Below are 14,302 nucleotides of genomic sequence, written 5' to 3'. Positions count from 1 at the left end.
CTTCTCTCAGTCTCTGCACCGGTTTTTGTTTCTATAAAAATGAAGTGTTGCGGGAGTAATCACATTCTAAGACAAATGTAAGAAACTGAAAACTTTGTGATTCTAACAAACTTTCTGGCGCTGCACTCACTGGTTTCATCCACAAAACTCTCCGGCACTGTGATGTTTTAGCCTGTGAAGGTCTAAGAGTTATGGGAAATGGAGTTTGTTAACTTATTATATATTGACCTTTGGGAAATGCTATCAGCCCTGTAACAAACCACCCTGCACGAAACCACTTATCATTTTATGTGTTTTGTATGGATTAAATAAGTGAGACGAGTTAATTAGTGCACTTTATAGGAGCTGATAGGTGGATTTTGTTACCAGTTTGCCAGGCTAGCTTTCCCCCCACTTCCAGCTGTTGGCCGTTAGCCGTTACTGTAAGGACACAGGAGTGATGTAGAAGTTCTCCTCTAACTTGGCAGGAAAGTGAACAAGAATATTTTCTAAGATGTGGATCTATTCCTTTAAGAGGCTGTTGATGTTAGACTTTGTTTTCGACAGGCTGATTGCTCCTATGTTTGGAGGCTTTTTCAGCTGATGTCACATTTTAACTGTTGGTTTTCTCCTCCTTCAATGATGATGTGAGGCCATGCTGCTGGCATCAATTTGGTGTACAAGGTGCACCAGGTTGTAAACATTTCCTCCTCACGTTTTGGCAGCAACATCTGCGATCAATTTTCCCTCAGACCTGAAATGCCTTTTGTGTGCCAGGGCAGTATTGTTTTGGAGGGTTTTTTTTTTTTTTTTTTTTTGTACTCCATTTCTGTTTCTTCTCTTTTTTCATCCTTTTTTCACCTCCTCCATTTCAGGCATCCAGATATTTTTGGCACCTCAGAAAAACAAGAAGGGAGAAGCCTGTGAAGGATCCTGGCAAGAATGTCAGAGGTTTCAGTCAGATTTCTTCAGTGAAGAAGGGGTGCCTTTCTTTGCCATTTCTCTTTTCTTCTCAGCACTGAAACATCCACTGAGCTACTGCAGTCTGGCTCCTGGTGAGCGTATATCATGTTGTGTGTAGAAGAAGCCTTGTCAGTACTCTTTAAATCAGGACGTTCTTCCTCAGCTTGTGAAGCCACGATGAAAGCTCTGGTGAAGCCCGGCATTAAAAAGCTCAGTCAGCTCACTCCCAGCCTCACGTTTCCAAATGTGTAATAAACCAGAGGAAAGAATTTGTGCAGCGACAGACGAATCAGCAGACAGTTTGGTTTTAGCTTGAGCCCTTTTGGCGGGTGCTTTAAGTAACTAACAAATTCTCTTTCACAATATGAGATATGTTGATCATCTTTGCTTTCCTTTTCAAAAAACAAAACATGTCTGCTGACAGTTTTAAAAAAGAAATGATCGCTTTTAATTCATGATGTCTGATTAATTATTTTCTTTTATCAGGTCCAACGCTTTTTTCCTTGAATCTAATTATTGTCTGCTGACTGGTGAATTAGTTTCTTTCTATATTCTTTTTATTTCTTGATTTCTTAAAGTTGAAAAGATGTCCATTTTGGTCTTTTCAGCCTGTTTCTTTTTCATATGGATTGAAAAATTAGGCTGCTTGACCATGACGCCTTTCTGAAAATACATATATAGATTCTTTAATTTGAAAATTACAATATTTAAGCACAAAGAAATTCAAGCACATTGCCAGAAGTTACGCATATTACACTTCATGGTCCAGATGACACAAATATCAACCATCCTGACATAAATCTACATGACTGCGATTAAAGTCAGGGAAGCTGAAGTGGGACTGTGTTCGAACTGCACTCACTCTGCACCGTATCTGAAATGAATTTCACACTGTGGTGGAGCTCCTCACGACTCTGCCGACCACTGGAGGTCCCTCTTGCACCAGGATTACCATCAGTCAAAGTCCATTTGGCACAGAGCGAGACTTCTCTCAAATGTGTCTTCAATTAGTGGGCTGCAGTCAACACCATCCTCTGACTTGGAATGTCAGCTGAGCTGGAGATAACCTTCTTGGTTTTCTTTTATCTCGCCATAAAAACTCCAGCGAGGGACAGCTCTGTTATGGATGTCCTGTGCACACATTTGTGAAGTACGTTCAGAGTTGCAGGTAACAAAAAAGAATGAGGGAAAGAAAGAAAAAAAAAGCCACTTCTGAGGAAAACTTTTTTTCTTCACTGGCGATGTGACTCGTGTTGGCATGAGTGACTTATGAGGCTGCTCCTGCACGTGTGGATTTCCTTTCATTGCGCAGAAGCAGGCTGGCTGGTCAGCTCTGCAGCACCCAGCTGAAAGGGTAAGATGAGAAGAAGGACTAGCTCGGCGCAGGTGAAGATTCTTCAGCAGCAGGGTGCATAGATGAAACACATCCATGTGTTACGCTTTGACCAGCGGCGGCTTTGAAAGCTGTTACGGTCCTAATGTTGTGATATTCAATATCCATCCCTTTGGCAAATTAAATACACACACACACACACACACACACACACACACACACACACAAAATAATTAAAAAAACAACAATTCAGCGTTTACCCTGGAATTTTATTCATATGACGGGAAAAGTCCTGCAACTTTAAGAAAGTCATGGCACTCCAAATCCAGACTGACAAAATAATTTCTGGTTTACTGAAGCATGAGGTTCATAACTGTTGTATGAATCAGTTTGTTCTAAGAAACTGTCTGAGAAGCTGATTAGTTTTACTGATTGTAAATTGTGATTGGCTGTCACTGAGATAGTACTTCAGATTAGGTTTTACAGGAGGAGGAAACATATTTTTCATTTCGCTGCGATATTTCAAACTATTTTTAGTGCCCAAATAGTAATTTCTGTAATGCTAAAAATGACTGCCACTGCGCAAAAAATAAAACTTAAATATCAGCACCCAGTTTAAATCACTTGGTAGTGTAGACATTTATTTTAAAAGAACGTGTTGGTGGTCGTGTGGTATTCCTGTCCGATATAGTAACTGCTGGTTAACTACTATCACTTTACACATCAACTGACATGAACACATGCATTCAGTCTGACACTCAAGCACATGCATATAGAGCAGGTACATGTACGTACACACACACACACGCACGCACTTCCCTTCACTCCTGTGTAGTATTACTGTAAGGTTTCCCACCTGTCTGCAGCTGTCAGTGGTGTCTTCTTGCTGTGGATACCTCCCACCTACTGTGTCTGCAATGTGTCTGTGTCTGGAACACACACACACACACACACAGTTGTGTTTCAATCACTTCTGGGGACATTACATAGACTTACATTCATTTCCTGGAAGCTTAACCACCACCTAACCATAACAATAAACATTACTTGCCTAATCCTAACCCTTACCTTAACCTAACCCTAACCTCAAACTAACCTTAAAGCCAGTCTTCACTCTGATGTGTATGGTATGGTATGTTGTGTGGGCTTGCATTTTAAGTAAGCGGGTCCTCACTACAGGAATATGAGCCCAAACACACACAAACACACACACACACACAGTAGTCTCCTCCCCAGCAGGAGAGGGGCCCAGACCAGCACAATGTCCTCACCTCAGGAATGCAGCCTGGCCTTCTACCAAAATTATGTATGACAACAAACCTTAAAACATTCAGCAATTATTGAAGATGAACTGTCCTCCAACTGTTACACAGCCCATTCTGAGAAAACAAAGTAAGAAAATAATAAAGGAAAACAACAATGGGAGACCCCCAATTTTTTTTCTTAAAAATCCTCCTCCCACATCACTTCCAAAAATATGTTTCTAATCACATATGATGTGATATGATGTGAAAGACATGCTTGTAGGTAAATATTGATAAATTCAGTGTGCAGACCCACACAGCTAGACGTGTGGACAGTTCTACTTTAAGGAGCTCTGAAAGACTGGCAAATCAAAAGGTTGACTGACAGAACAAAAATAACTGGTAACAGTTTTCACAACCATTTGAGTCATTCAGCATGAATAAATGCAAAACATTTGCTTGATCTCATATTTGCAGAAATGCTCTGGGAAAACATGATGGGTGTTATGATTCATCAAGCCTGAATCTACTGGAATTTTCAGAGTTCCTATCGAGTTTTGAGTTTGTACTATTTGACTTCATACCACCAAGAAAAAACTCCTACACTAGATACCTGTCTGATAGTGCTGTGGCTAAATTTAAAGAAGCAGTTCTATTGTCATTAACTTCAGTATCATGTCCCCATACTAGTGAACATTACAACAATCCCTCTCAAACTGGCCATTTTGTAGACAGTGCTGCAAGCTCATTAAGGACAACAATTGACTATTGCCCCACTAAAAAAGAAACGCATAAAAGAGACTTGCACCCTGGTATAATACAGAAGTTTGCAAATTAAAGCAAAATGCGCAAAAACTCAAAAGGAAATGCCGTTCCTCCAAACTTGTTGAATCTCGCTCAATCTGGCAAGACAGTCTTAGATCATATAGAAAGGCCCTACGGACTGCCACAGCAGCCCATTACTTGAAATTAATTGAGGATAACAAGCATAATCCCAGGTTTCTCTTCAGCACTGTAGCCAGGCTGACAGAGAGTCATAGTGCTATTGAGCCTCGTATCCCTGTGACCCTCAGAAGAAATGACTTCATAACCTTTTTTTAATGACAAGATTTTAAACATTAGAGACAAAATTCAACACCTGCTGACCTCAGCTGGTACTGATCAACATCCAAACACTTGTGCCTTAGAAACAGCAGTAGAACCAGATAATCATCTTGACTGCTTTTCTCCCATTGACCCTCAAAAGTTATATTCACTTATATGTTCATCCAAGCCGACAACATGCCTCTTAGACCCCATCCCGACTAAGCTACTCAAAGACGTTTTAGCCTTACTTAGCACCTGTCTATTAGACATGATCAATCTGTCCCTGATAACAGGCTATGTACCCCAGTCCTTTAAAGTAGCTGTAGTCAAACCTCTCCTTAAAAAACACACACTTGATCCAGAGGTTTTAAGCAACCATAGACCAATATTTAACCTTCCATTTTTTTCCAAGATCCTTGAGAAAACAGTCTCCAATCAGCTCATGACTTTTTACATAGTAATAGTTTATTTGAGGATTTTCAATCTGGCTTTAGAGCTCATCATAGCACAGAGACAGTATTGTTCAAATGACCTCCTACTGGTGTCAGACAAGGAACTTATCTCTGTCCTTGTACTGTTAGGCCTTACTGCTGCATTTGACACCACTGACCATTCCATCTTATTGCACAGATTGGAACTGCATTAAGCTGGTTTCAGTCTTATTTATCAGATTGATCTGAATTTGTTCATGTTAATGATGGAGTTTCATGGAGTTCCCCAAGGTTCTGTGCTTGGGTCAGCATTATTCACCCTTTACATGCTCCCCGTTGGTGATATTATTAGGAAACACTCCATACATTTTCATTGTTATGCAGATGACACACAAATGTACTTATCAATGAAACCAGAAGAAACAAATCATCTGGTCAAACTTCAGGTATGTCTTAAAGACATAAAAACCTGGATGACTTGCAATTTCCTACTTCTAAATTCAGACAAAACTGAAGTTATTGTTCTGGGCCCTGAGCACCTTAGAAACAAATTATCCAGTGATATAGCAATGCTAGATGGCTTAGCCATGGCCTCAAGCTCCACTGTAAGGAATTTAGGAGTTATCTTTGACCAGGACACGTCCTTTAACACACACTTACCGAATATTTCAAAAACTGTATTCTTTCACCTCCACAATATTGCAAAAATTATGCACATTCTTAGTCAGAAAGATGCAGAAAAATGAATCCATGCATTCATTGCCTCCAGGTTGGCATTATTGTAACTTCCTTCTATCAGGCTGCCCCAATAAATCTATAAAGACTTTTCAGATAATCCAGAACGCTGCAGCAAGATTACTCACAAGAACTAGGAAACAGGAATAGACTTAGACTGCCGGGGGTCCTCCCATGACGCACTGAGCTCTTTCTTCCTCTCCCTCTCCTTCTGCACACATTTATGTCCCATTAATGCATATCACTAACTCAACTTCTTCCCTGGAGTCCTTTGGCTTCTCATCTCGCAAGTTCCTATGAATCGCGATTGGAACTTATGAAACTTAATCGAAACTTACTGCGATTTTAATCCAATTACTACTTTGGTGCAGTTGCTACCATTATTATTGTTACTAATATTGCTATCATAATCACACTACTACCTTCTGTATACTTCATTGTCATTATCATTATCTACAGTTCCAATATTTATGGTATTATTACTTCTGCTATGCTTCTCTGCTTGTGTGCTCCTTCTCTCACGCCCCACCCCCCTCCCCCTTTGTCTGTCTATCTTTCTCTCTCTCTCTCTCTCTCTCTCTCTCTCTCTCAACCCTCACCACTGTCACCAAATGCTTGCTCAAGGGGGAGTGTTGGGTTCTCTATATTACAATTTAATTAAAGAGTTTGGTCTAACTTTTTTGTGAATTGACGCTATATATATAAATTGAATTGAATTGAACTGAATCTCCACAAACAGATATCTGCAAATGAATGCAGAATCTATTTATCTGAAATAGACAAGATTTTGGAATCATCATTTGTAGCGTGTTTGTAATCCAAGGTGTTTTGACCAATCATGTTTGAGCAGTTGACATGCGGGTGAACCTATTGGCTTTTATCTGATGATAATTTAGCTTCTATTGAGCTTCCGAAAGAATTTTATGAGCCATTGCTCAACTCCAACTCCATTGTTGCCTCTTAGACTGCTAATTGGATTATTAACAACGATTGGTACACAGAAGAGGACGACTTCCTAATTTCGTACCATAAACATATGAATGTGAGCTGGTATGACAATAAAGTTCCTTGAAGACTTGGCTGTTGCACCTAGAGTATCATCGTCATGCAACTGAAATTGATCGAGCACAAGAGTGAACCCACATAAAAGTATTTCATTCTGTTGTCTTCTTTGTTTTTAAATCAGCATGAGCAATGCTTTTCATGTCACAATATATGGATTAACAAACAGTTAGATACAACTAAGACTAAATGACAACTTGTTAATAATTACTGGGTAAATATAATGCCACTTTTGAATATCACGGTTATTTTTTTATATTGAGGAATGCTGTTTACCATTAATACAGCAGTTTAGGTACTGAAGAGCCAAACTAATTATTTTGTCCACAGAAAACAAGTGAAGATTACTTAGAAGTTGCTCTGACAGAACTAAAAAAGAACCACACCATTTTATCACATTTTCTTCATGTGTTGTCAAAATTACTTTAATAATGTTTAATATTCTGTAGACCCACAGCACAATGTTTGTAATCAGAAAAGTTTCTCGTATTTCTGTGACTTTTCCACTGTATGCTCTGCAGAATGTTTGTATTTTTGTGATGGCCTTCAGTGTTCCCTGTATGTGTTGCTTGTGTCACTGTTGCCTTGTGGCCTGGGCACTGAAGCAAGATGTTTTGTATTCTTTACTGGAGTGGCTTGAACCAAAGCTTATTCTGAGGCTGCACTCTGTTTAAGAATCTTTGGATGGGAGTGTCGAGTAAAAGCCTCCAATGTAAATGGAAAAAATGTGTGCGAAAGCTCTCCACACATACATGCGTGACTGTGTGTGCACTGGACCCTATTTGTGTGTGCATCTTTATGCGTATGTATATGTGTGTTTGAGTAAATCCTTCTCTACTTGCTCCCTGACGTCTCTGCCAAGCAGACAGGGTGACATGAGAATTGAACCATCTGCGCCTCCCCCTCCAGCCCTATCGCCAAACAGCCAGTAACTCACCCCAGCTGTCTGTGAATGGAAACGACGATCCCAGGATGTTCCAAACAAATGGCTACCGCAATAGAAAAGAGTGAAGGGTGGAGTAAAAATGAGAGGAACATGAGACGAGGCACATGTAAGAAGGTATATTGTCTTAATGTCTTTTCAGTGACCCACTCGTCTAATAACAATGTAATAACATGATAAAACACCATGTTTTGTGTGTGTGTCTGAGCGCCTGTGTTTGCATGCATATGCACCAAGACTTGGGTACTTGATTTAAAATATTTTATTTAGCAAATTCTGTATTCCATCTTTGCAGATGTTTTATATGGAAGGAAATGCACTGTAAGACCTCAAAGTCAGCAACAGCAAAAACACAGACAGCATAAACGTATTTTTAGTTTGTTTGTTTCCGACTCCACCTTTAACAGCCGGAGAAGCAGAACTCAACATCTTCCGACTCTTTTCTTTGATTCTGACATGAGCCATCACAGACCCAAGTCGTGCTGTGTGAACATGACGCGATGTGCTTTTATTATTCGGAGCCGCCAAACACGTGCAAAATTGATTAATGCAACATTAAAGATATCGGCGCCAGAACCGTTGAATGAGCAAATGATCCCCAAACAGACGTTAGAAAATGGAAAAAGAGCTGAATGGTTGAAAAGTTTAGTTCAGCTGAGCAACTGTCAAAACAGTTGACGCAGTGCTGTCAAAACAAGCAGCTGTGAATAAACCTGTGATTACAGAGCAAGAGGGAGAGAGTTGTGTATCTGCAGTGTTGTTATGGAAACAAAGACCTGCATGCGGCTGGATGGTTTCTGTTACGACTACACATATTTAACCCCTCTGGAGATGTTTAACAGTGATGCTATCTGTGCACCAGCTCAGTGGTCTTCAGCAAACTGTCGCTCTTACTGTGTTAATACACTGACAGCTGAAAACAGGCAAAAACACCGCAGAACATCATGTCAGGCTCACTGAAATATGGAATACATGTTGAGAACTTGTTTACCCACTCTCCAAAATCAGTGGTTTGGATGAAGATCTGCGACTAGCAAATGAGCGTTGCTGTCTTTCTCCATCGTGCATCTCTGTGTGCGTCTCTCGGATAGTTAATAGTTAATTCAATCCGTATGTTGAATCATTAGGGTGGTAGAGCACAAGACGAAATCTTAGCCAGTGCAAAAGAACATTTTCAGCGTCAAGCAAGAAACTGAGCCGCAGGTTCATAAATCAGCTCAGATGTTTCCTGGCTACAAAATGTTCCTCAGCGATTGTGAGAGCGCTGCTGAGGCAAGTGCTTGGATGCCTTTTCCAAACGCCGTGGCCAAAAAAGCTGCCCTGCGTTTCACTGGAGACGCCGCATTTTCTGCCGCTGATGCACACTGTGCGCTAGCCTGAAGCATGAAACTGGTATCAAAACATAAGGAACATATTTCATTACTATTTTCTGCACAGTGCGGCTTCTGTGCATCAATTAAATTGCCTCAGAGCTGAGGTCTAAAGCACTTCAGGACCGCAAGCTCCCCAAAGAAAAACAGCCCGTTGGAGAGGAAGAAAGGATACCTATTCATCTCAAGGCCAAGGAGTTTTCTTTGTGACGTGCTCGTGACTTTTTTTTTTTTTTTTTTAAATAATCCTATATGGCCAGGTTTAAATCTTGACTTTCTAAGCGGCTGTTTTCCCTCCAGGTATTTTCATTGTCAATTAACCCACATGGATTGGTGTCAAGGGGTGCTGGTTGACTCTGGGACCCCAGACAGGTTGGAGAATGTCTGGCTGTAAAAGACAGGAAGAGGCGTCTGGGTGTGGAGCTGGGAGTTGTGGGTTTTGGAGTCTGGGGGTGTACATGTACTACCTATTGAACTGTTCTTTACAGAATCTGCAAAGCCTGTGTTTTTCATAAGTAAAACTTATTTCAGTTAGGAAAAACATGAAAACTGGCTCTGTTTTCCCAGGGTAGTCATGACGAGTTCCACTTGTCTTTGGACGTACTCTTTGAAGAAATACAACACTCCTTCCTGCAGTTCCTGTACACACACAGTGATATTTTCAACACTGTCCTTTTAGTGATGAACTCCAGTTCTACTGCACACTTTTTGGAGAAAACATAATGAAACAAGCTCAATCTGGATGACAAAACCATGAGCGCAGAGGTTAAAGTCCTCAATCTCATCTGCAGTCTGTAATCTACAGCTGCACATCTTTCACACAGTTCTGCATTGTTTAGTTTAACACACCATACATGGTTCGCACAGTTACCAAAGAAACAAGTGTTTTCAAACAACAGACTATCCCCACAAAGCTATGGAGGTAATTAGGGGGGGGGTTGAATAAAGGCCAATGCATACTGTAGCATACTATGCGTACTGGCGAGGGGCAGAGGACACAGTGCTTTGATGTTTCATGGATAACAGAGGACTGAACGGTGGCTGCATTCCCAAAATACGATGTGACCTCTATAAAAAGCCCGGTCAGAACCTGTCTTCAATCTGCTGTGGGATCAGTGCATGGGTCACAAGCCCACGCCATGCTGATTATGGCTACAGAAGCCAAAAATGATCTTAGATCACCATTTCTAACATGTTTTTTCTTTCGAACTGGACACTTCAGGGTCCAAAAGTCCAAATTCACTGCACTTCATTTGAAGCTTGAAGTGAATGGAAACATGAAGGTTAGAGAAGTGGGCATGTAGGTGGAAGGTCACTGGGTCAACATTGAGCCAATAGTTCAATAAAGGCGACACCAAGACTCTGGTAATTGTGCCTGAAAAAGAAAATCTGTTCATCCAGCTCTGCCCTAAAAAAGTTTTGGTGGTGAGCAAGCCAGGCCAGTAGCTTATCTGGTAGAGCACATACACCAAAGACTGAGTCCTTAATGCAGCCACTTGGGTTCAATTCCAGCTTGGAGAATGTGTCCTGGGCCACAGTAAATCATCGCCTACACAACTGATGTCCTCTGAAAAACAATAAGAAGCCACAACAAGTCCTGTCAGATCTACAGCTGTGATGAGATGTGGTTTCAGCTAGACACGCCACAGAAACAAGTTCAGGGGACCAACTATGCACGTAAGCAGAGCCAGGGAACCAGGGACCAAGCAGGGCAGGGTGGAGGATGCGTTCCGATTGCCATTGGCAAGTTGGTGGTGGGTGACGTACAGGGCTTTTCTATATACATGTGCTGGCTCAGCTTGGCTTGGTTTGACTCGGTTTGACTCGGTATGGCAGGAATTTGCATTTCCTCCACAAGTGGGCTGCACACTTGAAGGTGCGTCTTTATCTGCTGTAGCTCCTCGCCTGAAATGTAACTGTAGCTGTTTCTGCTTGTAGTATTAATGAAGAAGTTACTAACAAAGCTCCACCAATTCCCTGTGGACACATTTAAATTCCTTTTTCATAATAAAAAGTCTTTTTTAAAGGTGAAAACACCCATCCAGGGCAACATCAGTCCAACTGGAATCTCTGAACAAATTTGAGATGTTGCCTGTGATTCAGATGTCTGGTTAGGTGAAAACGGATGACACTGCTTATTATTCTAAAACAGATGCAAAGAAGGAGAAGAAAATATGATAAAATTGCTCTGTTTTGCAAATTTTTTTTATGTAATCCAAAATCTTAAAGACAGAGCAGCAGAGTGTGTGAAAACAGCAGAACAAGTTACAGAAGAAATATGATGCTGTCAATGATCGCAGCTGATCATTATGTAATATGACATTTTCAAATAAACAGATCGGCATTTTGCTACTCTCTATCACTGATTGCTATAACACAGTTGTGATTCAAAATACAGCCTGTTCATGGAAGCTTTTGTGGTCGCTCTTCCGAACACACAATGTTTGATTGGCCTCTCTCAGGAAAAATGTACTGGCTTTCAGACAGCTGTGATTTACTGTTCCAGCCTGTTTGTACTAAACTGAGCAAAGTCACTGAGGCCAAGCTGAGAAAGAAATGCGTGCAGCGTACGGAAACAATAACAGAAAACTATTAAGAAGACTTTGCAGTCAGTAGTTCTGATTAAGTTACCTGATTAATCAACTACATGTTTAGAATGTGATTAAAGCAGTGTAACAGCACACCATGCTCATCACTAAAATTATTAATATTATTATTCCTTCATTTCCAAGGTGCCATTGTGAAACAAGTCAAAACATCTGGATGACAACCTTGTGATTCCCTGCAGTACAGCTCATAAACTCCTCCTCTTCCATGTTAGCAGATGGAAGATGGACCAAACTAAAACCTTAAAGTACACATCAAATAAATTTTACACAAAGATGGTTTCACACTGATGTATGTTCAAGTGTTTATTTTTTGGTAAGGTCTACTTTAAAAGTTATTTGAAGCTATAAAAGGTGGGGGTGATGTGATTGACAGCAGAGTGCTGCTCCTGATTGGCTCAGACAGGTGTATGGGCAGGAACTTGATACCACGGCTCCATCTCCCAATCACTACTGCACAGAATCTGGCTCTTAATGACATCACCAGAACAAGATGGCAGCGTTTGTATCTGGGACATTTTGACTTCACTTTTGAACAGCGAGAGGAAATGGAGATGTCATTGTGGAGTCGGCCATCTTTGTATATGTCAGAGTTGGAATGCAGCTCACAACTCTTTACAAATGTGTAAGATAGCTGTATGAGTGCTGCAGAGGTGACATTATCTAAAAATGCACAACTGAGAAATATGATTTTTAAAACATTACTATACATTGTCAGAAGTCCTTTGTTTTGCTCCATGTCTGTGTGGGTGGGTCACATCCACAAAGTCTCGTACACATTTCATACTCAGCTGCTCAAAAATATTTCTTTAGGTGACATAATTGCAAATCCAGTTATACAGAAGCCTCCCTGGACAAAGACGGGAGTCCGGAAACAATGAAATGAACAGAGCCAACAATCCGTAATGAGAAAAGCAGTGCTTTGCCTAATCCACAAACTAATTCTGCATTGTAAAACTAGCAGTGAGTATAATTGCTGTGATGGTGAACAGCATGCCTCCTCTGATTTCTGGGCAGAAAATGTTGACTCGTGTGCCGGATAAAGCAAGATGAGGTGTGCATTTAAGAAACGGAAAGAGAGCGGGGCAGGAAAAAGAAAAGAGAGTGAGAATTCATCCAGGGTGGCCTTTTCCTCCCCTCTTAAACTTTTTTCCATCAGAGACAATGTGTGAAACCAGTAGAAAACTTTCCAAATCTTTTCTAACTCTTGGAACAGACCTGTAAAATGGACAAATTTCACAGTTATTATCGAATAAATTGTACTTTGGAAGGTTCCATACGCAAAGATCTCACATGGCGCTTTCCATAACTAAACAAACAATGCCCCGTCTTTCAGTAGTTATATTGTAATTGATATATAAAAAAACTGAAACTTTTTAAGCTGCACCAGATTAAATTGGATTTTCCATTTCTTCCTCCCTCACATGCAAGTAGCTTCATGACGATACTTGATGGATGCTGCAAATCAAATTTTGGTTCTTGGGGTTTCTGGCACACTGCAATGAAGGACACTGTTAAGGGGGAACCAATGAAGCGACAAGCACAAATTAAATAAAAAACACCCACATCAGAACACTTCAATACAACACGGGAATTTCAATGGCTTAAGAAAAAGCCTCATTGAAAATTTCTGCATGCCACAATGTTAAGCTTAGTCCATGAATACGATTAAAATTTATATGTGCGATCAAGGTAGTAATTACAGTATATTGGGATGGGGACCAGCCAACCACACAACAAAATAATCAAAACTAATACAATCATAATCATAGACAATCTTAACAAACTGACATTAATATTATTACGGGTTCTAGTATTACAGAGTAGTCTACTGCAGCTCTGCATGCGGTTTGTCCAAGTGGTGTTGCCGTACCCCAGAAGAAGCTGATGCCTGACTGCTGTGTACTGCCCTGTACTGTCTCCGGTTTTCTTTGAAATGTATTGAAAATTCTTGTCTGAGCATTACATAGGCTACGTGAGAGTAGCTTATGTAAAGAATATTGAAAATGACAGTTTAATGAATGGTCAGGAGAGGAGAGCTGAGGAAGGGGGAGGAGAGCAGGCTGGAGAGGAGCAGATGAACGGAGAGCAGAGCAAACCAAACACTCTTGCTGCCAACTAAAGTATAATTGTAAATTGAAAAGCATGAAATTAAAAACAACAATTTGCAAAGCTTTATTTCGTCTCTTATCTCCACCATTACATACTGCCCTCGCAGTTGCTGTATAAATATTGTGTGTATTTGTGTATGTAGAGCTCACTCAGAACAAGAGCGTGTGTTCATGTTAATGAAAGAACATTTCACCAGTACAACACTGTGACTCACTGATGTGTTTTTAATAGTTCTGGATAACAATGGAGCTCTATGGTGCTGAGGAACGAAACAGCTCAGGCTCTGGCAAAACAGGCAAGTCTTGTTAGATAAATTTATTGTTGTTTTTTTTTTTTTTTCTTTTAATGGGATTTATTGACAGCACAAAAATATCACCAGCCTTAGCGTTTAAGTCTACAGGATGCGGTGTAATGTATTTTCACTGGAATTTCACCACC

This window comes from Scatophagus argus, chromosome 12 (assembly GCF_020382885.2).
Source record: "Scatophagus argus isolate fScaArg1 chromosome 12, fScaArg1.pri, whole genome shotgun sequence".
NCBI classification, from domain to species: domain Eukaryota; kingdom Metazoa; phylum Chordata; class Actinopteri; family Scatophagidae; genus Scatophagus; species Scatophagus argus.
Note: the sequence above shows the minus strand (reverse complement) of the source record.